This window comes from Bombina bombina, chromosome 3 (genome assembly GCF_027579735.1).
Source record: "Bombina bombina isolate aBomBom1 chromosome 3, aBomBom1.pri, whole genome shotgun sequence".
Lineage (NCBI taxonomy): Eukaryota > Metazoa > Chordata > Amphibia > Anura > Bombinatoridae > Bombina > Bombina bombina.
In genome coordinates this window covers 550186730-550199026 of record NC_069501.1, presented here as the reverse complement: position 1 = coordinate 550199026, position 12297 = coordinate 550186730, and the positions used below count along the sequence as shown (strand labels likewise).

General features: G+C 38.8%; 1 protein-coding gene across 1 annotated transcript in view; it reads right to left on the bottom strand.

The window, feature by feature from the left end:
• LOC128653647 (uncharacterized) overlaps positions 1–12097 on the bottom strand; it is a 32155-nt gene extending 20058 nt beyond the window's left edge. Inside the window, exons 1-2 of the mRNA XM_053707066.1 lie at positions 11735–12097; positions 3310–3397 (exon numbers count right to left, since the gene is read on the bottom strand). The gene's annotated coding sequence lies outside the window, so the exon portion shown is untranslated. The remainder of the gene's footprint in view (positions 1–3309; positions 3398–11734) is intronic.
• Between the last annotated feature and the right edge of the window lie 200 nt (positions 12098–12297).

The window sequence follows — 12297 nt, the reverse complement described above, 5'->3', positions numbered from 1 at the left end:
CTGTCACTTTAAATTTTAAACTGAACACACTTTATTACTGCAATTGCGAAAAAACATGAAGGAATTGTTCAAAATTCACCAAATTTTCACCACATTGTCTTAAAGCCTTAAAAGTATTGCACACCAAATTTGGAAGCTTTAACCCTTAAAATAACGGAACCGGAGCCGTTTTTAACTTTAACCCCTTTACAGTCCCTGGTATCTGCTTTGCTGAGACCCAACCAAGCCCAAAGGGGAATACGATACCAAATGACGCCTTCAGAAAGTCTTTTCTAAGTATCAGAGCTCCTCTCACATGCGACTGCATGTCATGCCTCTCAAAAACAAGTGCGCAACACCGGCGCGAAAATGAGGCTCTGCCTATGATTTGGGAAAGCCCCTAAAGAATAAGGTGTCTAAAACAGTGCCTGCCGATATTATTATATCAAAATACCCAGAATAAATGATTCCTCAAGGCTAAATATGTGTTAATAATGAATCGATTTAGCCCAGAAAAAGTCTACAGTCATAATAAGCCCTTGTGAAGCCCTTATTTACGATCTTGATAAACATGGCTTACCGGATCCCATAGGGAAAATGACAGCTTCCAGCATTACATCGTCTTGTTAGAATGTGTCATACCTCAAGCAGCAAGAGACTGCTCACTGTTCCCCCAACTGAAGTTAATTGCTCTCAACAGTCCTGTGTGGAACAGCCATGGATTTTAGTGACGGTTGCTAAAATCATTTTCCTCATACAAACAGAAATCTTCATCTCTTTTCTGTTTCTGAGTAAATAGTACATACCAGCACTATTTCAAAATAACAAACTCTTGATTGAATAATAAAAACTACAGTTAAACACTAAAAAACTCTAAGCCATCTCCGTGGAGATGTTGCCTGTACAACGGCAAAGAGAATGACTGGGGTAGGCGGAGCCTAGGAGGGATCATGTGACCAGCTTTGCTGGGCTCTTTGCCATTTCCTGTTGGGGAAGAGAATATCCCACAAGTAAGGATGACGCCGTGGACCGGACACACCTATGTTGGAGAAATAAGACTTACTTACCCCAGGACACTCGTCTACATGTTGTAGAAAGCCAAACCAGTACGGAAACGAAAATCAGCAGAGGTAATGGTATATATAAAAGAGTATATCGTCGATCTGAAAAGGGAGGTAAGAGATGAATCTCTACGACCAATAACAGAGAACCTATGAAATAGACCCCGTAGAAGGAGATCATTGCATTCAAATAGGCAATACTCTCCTCACATCCCTCTGACATTCACTGCACGCTGAGAGGAAAACCGGGCTCCAACCTGTTGCGGAGCGCATATCAACGTAGAATCTAGCACAAACTTACTTCACCACCTCCATAGGAGGCAAAGTTTGTAAAACTGATTTGTGGGTGTGGTGAGGGGTGTATTTATAGGCATTTTGAGGTTTGGGAAACTTTGCCCCTCCTGGTAGGAATGTATATCCCATACGTCACTAGCTCATGGACTCTTGCTAATTACATGAAAGAAATTCCTGATTCAGATAGGGCACGTAATTTTAAACAACTTTCCTTATTACTTTTATCACCAATTTTGCTTTGTTCTCTTGGTATTCTTAGTTGAAAGCTAAACCTAGGTAGGCTCATATGCTATTTTTTACAGGCCGCCTCTAATCTGAATGCATTGACAGTTTTTCACCACTTGAGGGCATTAGTACATGTGTCATATAGATGACATTGAGCTCACACACGTGAAGTTACCTAGGAGTGAGCAATGATTGGCTAAAATGCAAGTCTGTCAAAAACTGAACTAAGGGGGCAGTCTGCAGAGGCTTCGAAACAAGGTAATGACAAAAGGTAAAAATTGTATTTTATAACTTGGTTATGCAAAACTGGAGAATGGGTAATAAAAGGGATTATGTACCTTTATAAACAAAAATTCTGGTGTGACTGTCACTTTAAGACTAGCAACCGAGCACCTTAGGGGTTAAACTTAGTGAAATACCACTTGGGACTCTTAGAGCACTGCTGGTTCAGAATGAAAGCTGCTTCTGATCCTATCAGAAGCTCTCGTTACACAGCTGGGTCGGGCAACTAGCGCTCCTCTTCAGTACTTCTACTACATTTTTAACCCCTTTGGACTAATTCATTTTATTGAACGTTTATTGGATAATTTATCATAAAATCAATTTATATTAAATTGTGCAATTTGTGCTTTGGCTAGCTCAAAAAGGACACAAGTCAAAATTAAACCTTCATGATTTAGATTGAACATGCAATTTTAAACAACTTTCCAATTTACTTCCATTAACAAGATGTGCACAGTATATTTACACTTTTTGAGTCACAAGCTACTACTGAGCACGTGCAAGAATTCCCAGAATACACGTGTATGCATTTGTGATTGACTGATGGTTGTTACATGGTGCAGTGGGAGTGGAAATAGACATAACTTTGAAATTTGCCAGCACAAAATCTACTACTCATTTGAAGTTCAGAGTAAGTGCTATTGCATTGTCTTGTTATTGTGCATTTGTTGATTATGCAAATCTGCTGTATTTACTGGTCCTTTACGTAACATTTCAAAACAGAAAATGTATCTAAATCTAGATTAAAATGTTCCTCCAAAATGGTGTGCCAACAAATTTTGATAGTAAACAAATAAATGTTTGTCCAAATTACATTGCACTTTTGCCGAGTTATACAACTATATTTTTTATATAAAAACACGCACCAGCCTAATATTTATGTAACATTTATTTAGCTGCCAATGCAAAAATGAAAGCACCACCAGTGGCAATCAATAACATGACAGCAAGTACCACAGGCTGTTTGGATTAACTTGATTTGGTATCAATGTAAGGCATGAGTCACATACGATTAATATAAATAGTGTATGTGGCGAGACACGATTATAAAGCATCCATAGTACTAAATAGACAAAAAAAAATCCTCACGAAAAATGTATTGCTTATCAAATGTTTCATTTTTGTCATGTCTTACCATAAAAAAAAAAAATATTGTAATAGTCAAAACCATTGTTCTAGACAACTAAACTTTATAGGTCCTTTTTTTAAAAAGTGATTATAAAAACAGGAATGTATATTTTTTTAATGAACTTAGAAAAAAGTGTTTTAAGTTATTAGGACAACACATTTAATTTTTTCCTTCTAAAACAGACAAAAATCTGCACGTCCAGTACTTAAACAATACACCGAATAGTAAATAAGTCACTGCTGTGACCAGTCTGATTATTACAAAGCAAGTGAGCAAATATGCTATTAACCATTCCTTAAATTTCAATACACTACCAAACGCAAAACAGTTAATTCTTACCTAGCATAATGTCACTGGGCTAAAGTCACAAGTTGTCTTCCAATTATTCAATAGTCGCATAAAGGCGTTAGATCAAGGTCTCTGTAATCTGTGGAGCAAAAAAAAAAACAGCTTAAGACACCAGACAACACTTAGTGTAAGACACCAGACAACACTTAGTGTAAGACACCAGACAACACTTAGTGTAAGACACCAGACAAATTGATTATTTAGGTGTAGCAAGTATACAATGTACAGAGTGGTCGTCTTTCCCAGATTAGCATAAAAAAACAAAAATTTAAACAATTTGATTTTAAGCTTGATACGAAAGGTCTTCCGTCTATTTTGCATGAAGATCCAAAACGGTGAAGAATTCTCTTTGAAGTGAAAAACAAGAATGAATTGAAAAGTGATGGCATGGAGATCATTTATCTTTTGGGGACTACATACCCAAATTGCTAAGAATTCACAGCACATGCTATCAGCTCATCACATAAGGGAAAATTGTGCCAAAGGCAACTATCCTAACCATGTATGGCAAAAAGAACCGATTGCACTCTGCTTCCACTTCCCATGACCACAGAATGTGGGAACAGCCGCACTCTGCTCCCACAGCCAGTAAACACAGTTGGCAGTCACAGAATGAAATGTTTACCTTCTGACCATGTTGAAAAGACATTTCCCTAACTATTTCCCTTAGGCTCAGACAGATAGCACATGAAGTAAACATTAACAACTGGATCAGCGCTCAAACCACAAAAAAGAACACCAAACAATATTGTACACAATATTGTATCAGAGGTGCGCACACAAATATATGAAACAGACTGTAATATGATAGTACAATCAAAAAAAGGCAAAAAAAATAATGATCACCCAATTTGGGTAAATTGATTAAAAAGTCAGTTGAAAAGCATCTGTGACCAGATGATCTCAATCCAATATTATCAGCAGTAAGCTCTCTTTGAATGGTGAAAAATACAAAATGTCCTAAAAGACAATAGAAGAAGAGATTTATTATGTAGTTTCTCTTAAACTTGGATTCACATGTATTCAAATATACAGGGTACTCACAAGGAGGATGCACACACAGTGCAATTCAGATAAGCCAAGGCTTCTGAGCCACTAGGCTGACTCACTCTCTCCGCCAAGGAGCAGGAACGCTTGTTGATTCCTCAGTCATAAAAGCATGAGCACCGGGCAAAGAAAATGCCCGATTGCTGTAATTGAAAGTATGTTTGCCACATCCTGAAGATCCCACTGGTAAAGAAATCTCTTTGTACCACTGAAGGTATGGAGAGACAAATGGGAGGGACCATTTATCTTTTGGCAACTCCCTACCCAAATTGCTAAGAATTCACACAACACATGCTATCAGCTCATCACAAAAGGGAAAAGTGAGCCAAAAGGCAACTTCCCTAACTATGCATGGCCAAAAGAACCGATTGCACTCTGCTTCCACTTCCCATGACCACAGAATGTGGGAACAGCTGCAGTCTGCTCCCACAGCCAGTAAACACAGTTGGCAGTCACAGAATGAAATGTTTACCTTCTGACCATGTTGAAAAGACATTTCCCTAACTATTTCCCTTAGGCTCAGAGAGATAGCAAATGAAGTAAACATTAACAACTGGATCAGCGCTCAAGCCACAAAAAAACCCAAATTAACAATATTGAACACAATATCGTATCAGAGGTGCACACACAAATAAAATATATGAAACTTAGACTGTAATATGATAGTACAATCAAAAAAGGCAATAAAAACAATGATCACCCAATTTGGGTAAATTGATTAAAAAGTCAGTTGAGAAATATCTGTGACCAGATGATCTCAATCCAATATTATCAGCAGTAAGCTCTCTTTGAATGGTGAAAAATACAAAACAATGTCCTAAAAGACAATAGGAGAAGAGGCTCTTATTATGCAGTCTCTCCTATACTTAGAGATTCACATGTATTCAATATACAAGGTACTCACAAGGAGGATGCACACAGTGCAATACAGACAAGCCAATGGCTTCTGAGCCGCTCGGCTGACAAACTCACTCCACCAAGGATACAGTCATAAAAAGCATGAGCACCGGGCAAAGAAAATGCCCAAACACAAATTGAAGCCTTTTCAAAGGATTTCTTGTAGCTGTTCCATCAAGGTCTGATTGCTGTAATTGAAAGTATGTTTGCCACTTCCTGAAGATCCCACTGGTTAAGAAATCTCTCTTTGAACCACTGGAGAGACAAATGGAGGGACCATTTATCTTTTGGCAACTCCCTACCCAATTGCTAAGAATTCACAACATATGCTATGTATGTCACATGTATTCAAATATACAGGGTACTCACAAGGAGGATGCACACACAGTGCAATTCAGATAAGCCAAGGCTTCTGAGCCACTCGGCTGACTCACTCTCTCCGCCAAGGAGCAGGAACGCTTGTTGATTCCTCAGTCATAAAAGCATGAGCACCGGGCAAAGAAAATGCCTGATTGCTGTAATTGAAAGTATGTTTGCCACATCCTGAAGATCCCACTGGTAAAGAAATCTCTTTAAACCACTGAAGGTATGGAGAGACAAATGGGAGGGACCATTTATCTTTTGGGGACTCCCTACCCAAATTGCTAAGAATTCACAGCACATGCTATCAGCTCATCACATAAGGGAAAAGTGTGCCAAAGGCAACTTCCTTAACTATGCATGGCCAAAAGAACCGATTGCACTCTGCTTCCACTTCCCATGACCACAGAATGTGGGAACAGCCGCACTCTGCTCCCACAGCCAGTAAACACAGTTGGCAGTCACAGAATGAAATGTTTACCTTCTGACCATGTTGAAAAGACATTTCCCTAACTATTTCCCTTAGGCTCAGAGAGATAGCACATGAAGTAAACATTAACAACTGGATCAGCGCTCAAACCACAAAAAAGAACACCAAACAATATTGTACACAATATTGTATCAGAGGTGCGCACACAAATATATGAAACAGACTGTAATATGATAATACAATCAAAAAAGGCAATAAAAAATAATGATCACCCAATTTGGGTAAATTGATTAAAAAGTCAGTTGAAAAATATCTGTGACCAGATGATCTCAATCCAATATTATCAGCAGTAAGCTCTCTTTGAATGGTGAAAAATACAAAACAATGTCCTAAAAAGACAATAGGAGAAGAGGCTCTTATTATGCAGTCTCTCCTATACTTAGAGATTCACATGTATTCAATATACAAGGTACTCACAAGGAGGATGCACACACAGTGCAATACAGACAAGCCGATGGCTTCTGAGCCGCTCGGCTAACAAACTCTATCCACCAAGGATACAGTCATAAAAAGCATGAGCACCGGGCAAAGAAAATGCCCAAACACAAATTGAAGCCTTTTCAAAGGATTTCTTGTAGCTGTTCCATCAAGGTCTGATTGCTGTAATTGAAAGTATGTTTGCCACTTCCTGAAGATCCCACTGGTTAAGAAATCTCTCTTTGAACCACTGGAGAGACAAATGGAGGGACCATTTATCTTTTGGCAACTCCCTACCCAATTGCTAAGAATTCACAACATATGCTATCAGCTCATCACAAAAGGGAAAAAAGTGTGCCAAAGGCAACTTCCCTAACTATGCATGGCCAAAAGAACCGATTGCACTCTGCTTCCACTTCCCATGACCACAGAATGTGGGAACAGCCGCACTCTGCTCCCACAGCCAGTAAACACAGTTGGCAGTCACAGAATGAAATGTTTACCTTCTGACCATGTTGAGAAGACATTTCCCTAACTATTTCCCTTAGGCTCAGAGAGATAGCACATGAAGTAAACATTAACAACTGGATCACCGCTCAAGCCGTAAAAAACCCAAACTAACAATATTATACACAATATCGTATCAGAGGTGCACAGACAAATAACATATGAAACGTAAGAATAATATACGATTGTACAATCAAAAAAAGGCAAAAAATAAAAATCACCCAATTGGGGTAAATGATTAAAAGGTCAGTTGAGAAATATCTGACCAGATGATCTCAATCCAATAATATCAGCAGTAAGCTCTCTTTGAATGGTGAAAAATACAAAACAATGTCCTGAAAGCAGGAACGCTCGTTGATTCCTCAGTCATAAAAGCATGAGCAAAGAAAATGCCCGATTGCTGTAATTGAAAGTATGTTTGCCACATCCTGAAGATCCCACTGGTAAAGAAATCTCTTTGTACCACTGAAGGTATGGAGAGACAAATGGGAGGGACCATTTATCTTTTGGCGACTCCCTACCCAATTGCTAAGAATTCACAACACATGCTATCAGCTCATCACAAAAGGGAAAAGTGAGCCAAAAGGCAACTTCCCTAACTATGCATGGCCAAAAGAACCGATTGCACTCTGCTTCCACTTCCCATGACCACAGAATGTGGGAACAGCCGCACTCTGCTCCCACAGCCAGTAAACACAGTTGGCAATCACAGAATGAAATGTTTACCTTTTGACCATGTTGAAAAGAAAATTACGTAACTATTTCCCTTAAGCTCAGAGACATAGCACATGAAGTAAACATTAACAACTGGGTCAGCACTCAAACCATAAAAAAACCAATATAGTACAAAATATCGTACCAGATGTGCACACACACATATAAAATATATGAAACGTAAGACTATTATATATGATAGAACACTCAAAAAGGCAATAAAAAAAATAAGGCAAAAAATTCACACAATTTGGGTAAATGATTAAAAAGTCAGTTGGGAAATATCTGACCAGATCTCAATCCAATATTATCAGCAGTCAGCTCTTTGAATGGTGAAAAATACAAACAATGTCCTAAAAGACAATAGAAGAAGAGATTTATTATGTAGTTTCTCTTAAACTTGGATTCACATGTATTCAAATATACAGGGTACTCACAAGGAGGATGCACACACAGTGCAATTCAGATAAGCCAAGGCTTCTGAGCCACTCGGCTGACTCACTCTCTCCGCCAAGGAGCAGGAACGCTTGTTGATTCCTCAGTCATAAAAGCATGAGCACCGGGCAAAGAAAATGCCTGATTGCTGTAATTGAAAGTATGTTTGCCACATCCTGAAGATCCCACTGGTAAAGAAATCTCTTTAAACCACTGAAGGTATGGAGAGACAAATGGGAGGGACCATTTATCTTTTGGGGACTCCCTACCCAAATTGCTAAGAATTCACAGCACATGCTATCAGCTCATCACATAAGGGAAAAGTGTGCCAAAGGCAACTTCCTTAACTATGCATGGCCAAAAGAACCGATTGCACTCTGCTTCCACTTCCCATGACCACAGAATGTGGGAACAGCCGCACTCTGCTCCCACAGCCAGTAAACACAGTTGGCAGTCACAGAATGAAATGTTTACCTTCTGACCATGTTGAAAAGACATTTCCCTAACTATTTCCCTTAGGCTCAGAGAGATAGCACATGAAGTAAACATTAACAACTGGATCAGCGCTCAAACCACAAAAAAGAACACCAAACAATATTGTACACAATATTGTATCAGAGGTGCGCACACAAATATATGAAACAGACTGTAATATGATAATACAATCAAAAAAGGCAATAAAAATAATGATCACCCAATTTGGGTAAATTGATTAAAAAGTCAGTTGAAAAATATCTGTGACCAGATGATCTCAATCCAATATTATCAGCAGTAAGCTCTCTTTGAATGGTGAAAAATACAAAACAATGTCCTAAAAAGACAATAGGAGAAGAGGCTCTTATTATGCAGTCTCTCCTATACTTAGAGATTCACATGTATTCAATATACAAGGTACTCACAAGGAGGATGCACACACAGTGCAATACAGACAAGCCGATGGCTTCTGAGCCGCTCGGCTAACAAACTCTATCCACCAAGGATACAGTCATAAAAAGCATGAGCACCGGGCAAAGAAAATGCCCAAACACAAATTGAAGCCTTTTCAAAGGATTTCTTCTAGCTGTTCCATCAAGGTCGGTCATCTGTCACACCCTGAAGATCCCACCGATTAAGAAATTTCTCTTTGAACCACTGGAGAGACAAATGGAGGGACCATTTATCTTTTGGCAACTCCCTACCCAATTGCTAAGAATTCACAACACATGCTATCAGCTCATCACAAAAGGGAAAAGTGTGCCAAAGGCAACTTCCCTAACTATGCATGGCCAAAAGAACCGATTGCACTCTGCTTCCACTTCCCATGACCACAGAATGTGGGAACAGCTGCAGTCTGCTCCCACAGCCAGTAAACACAGTTGGCAGTCACAGAATGAAATGTTTACCTTCTGACCATGTTGAGAAGACATTTCCCTAACTATTTCCCTTAGGTTTAGAGAGATAGCAAATGAAGTAAACATTAACAACTGGATCAGCGCTCAAACCACAAAAAAAAATAAAACAACAATATTGTACACAATATCGTATCAGAGGTGCGCTCACAAATAAAATATATGAAACATAAGACTAATATATGATCGTACAATCAAAAGACAAAAAAAAAAAAAAAAAAGGATCACCCAATTGGGGTAAATAATTGATTAAAAAGTCAGTTGAGAAATATCTGTGACCAGATAATCCCAATCCAATATTATCAGCATTCAGCTCTTTGAATAGTGAAAAATACAAACAATGTCCTAAAAGACAATAGGAGAAAAGATACCTTATTATGCAGTCTCTCTCATACTTAGAGATTAACATGTATTCAATATACAAGGTACTCACAAAGAGGATAAACACAGTGCAATTCAGACAAGCCAATGCTTCTGAGCCACTAGGCTGACTCACTCTCTCCGCCAAAGGAGCAGAAACGCTGTTGATTCCTCAGTCAAAAGCATGAGCACCGGGCAAAGAAAATGCCCGATTGCTGTAATTGAAAGTATGTTTGCCACATCCTGAAGATCCCAATGGTAAAGAAATCTCTTTAAACCACTGAAGGTATGGAGAGACAAATGGGAGGGACCATTTATCTTTTGGGGACTCCCTACCCAAATTGCTAAGAATTCACAGCACATGCTATCAGCTCATCACATAAGGGAAAAGTGTGCCAAAGGCAACTTCCCTAACTATGCATGGCCAAAAGAACCGATTGCACTCTGCTTCCACTTCCCATGACCACAGAATGTGGGAACAGCTGCAGTCTGCTCCCACAGCCAGTAAACACAGTTGGCAGTCACAGAATGAAATGTTTACCTTCTGACCATGTTGAAAAGACATTTCCCTAACTATTTCCCTTAGGGTCAGAGAGATAGCACATGAAGTAAACATTAACAACTGGATCAGCGCTCAAGCCACAAAAAAAACCAAATTAACAATATTGTACACAATATTGTATCAGAGGTGCGCACACAAATATATGAAACAGACAAATATGATAATACAATCAAAAAAGGCAATAAAAATAATGATCACCCAATTTGGGTAAATTGATTAAAAAGTCAGTTGAAAAATATCTGTGACCAGATGATCTCAATCCAATATTATCAGCAGTAAGCTCTCTTTGAATGGTGAAAAATACAAAACAATGTCCTAAAAGACAACAGGAGAAGAGGCTCTTATTATGCAGTCTCTCCTATACTTAGAGATTCACATGTATTCAATATACAAGGTACTCACAAGGAGGATGCACACAGTGTAATTCAGAGAAGCCGATGGCGGAGCCGCTCGGCTGACAAACTCTCTCTGCCAAGGCGAAGGAACGCTCGTCAATTCCTTACAGCCATAAAAAGCATGAGCACCGGGCAAAGAAAATGCCTGATAGCTGTAATTGAAAGTCTGTTTGCCGATACAAACACAAATTGAATTGTTTTTCAGAGGATTTCTTGTAGATGTTCCATCAAGGATGGTCTTCTGTCACATCCTGAAAGTCCAAACAGTGACAACATCTCTGAGCCACTGAAGGTATGGAGAAACCATTTATCTTTTGGTGACTCACTACCCAATTGCTAAGAATTCACAGCACATGCTATCAGCTCATCACATAAAGGAAAATTGTGCCAAAGGCAACTTCCCTAACTATGCATGGCCAAAAGAACCGATTGCACTCTGCTTCCACTTCCCATGACCACAGAATGTGGGAACAGCCGCACTCTGCTCCCACAGCCAGTAAACACAGTTGGCAGTCACAGAATGAAATGTTTACCTTCTGACCATGTTGAAAAGACATTTCCCTAACTATTTCCCTTAGGCTCAGAGAGATAGCACATGAAGTAAACATTAACAACTGGGTCAGCGCTCAAGCTATAAAAGCATGAGCACCGGGCAAAGAAAATGCCTGATAGCTGTAATCGAAAGTCTGTTTGCTGATGCAAACACAAATTTAAGTCTTTCCAGTTGTCTATTGACAACGAACAGGAGGTCACAACAAATAAAATCTAGCAGTCACTGCAAGTTGATAACAATGAAGCATATGACACATAGGAAAAAGCAACAGTAGCTCCAGTCTGCCCTTACCTGTAAAGTCATCATGGTGCCATTGTAATGAGTGAGAATCATCTAGTGACAGCGTGGATGAATTTCTTCTACGTAAACACGAGGTGAAGTGAGCATCTCTTCATAATATGGCATTTCTCCATACACGGTCACATATGCTGAGGAAGAAAAAAAGAAAAAGCTTTCATGCTCTTGTAAGTGCCATATATATTTTATTGCAATTAGAAAATCAAAACCCCCTTGGTCCCACTAGAACCGTTATATTTTTCACCACCTCTAATTTTATCTGCACAATAGCAAAATTAGCTTGCATTTTCTAAATATGCTTCCATAAGTTGTGTCACTTTAAAAGCTATTTTAAATTTTAGCAAAGGGTATTATACATTATTCTTTTTAGTGTTAAACAAAAGCTCTAAATTATAAAATGGAGCGCAAAATGTAAAATTTTAAATTAAAGAACCCTGAAAGAATTTTATGGCTAAAGTGAAAGTGTTCTCCCCAAGACCTTTTTGATTAGGGCACAAGTCGACTATTTTTACTGACCCCAGCTAAAATGTAAGCCAATATTAAGCTAATATTAAATG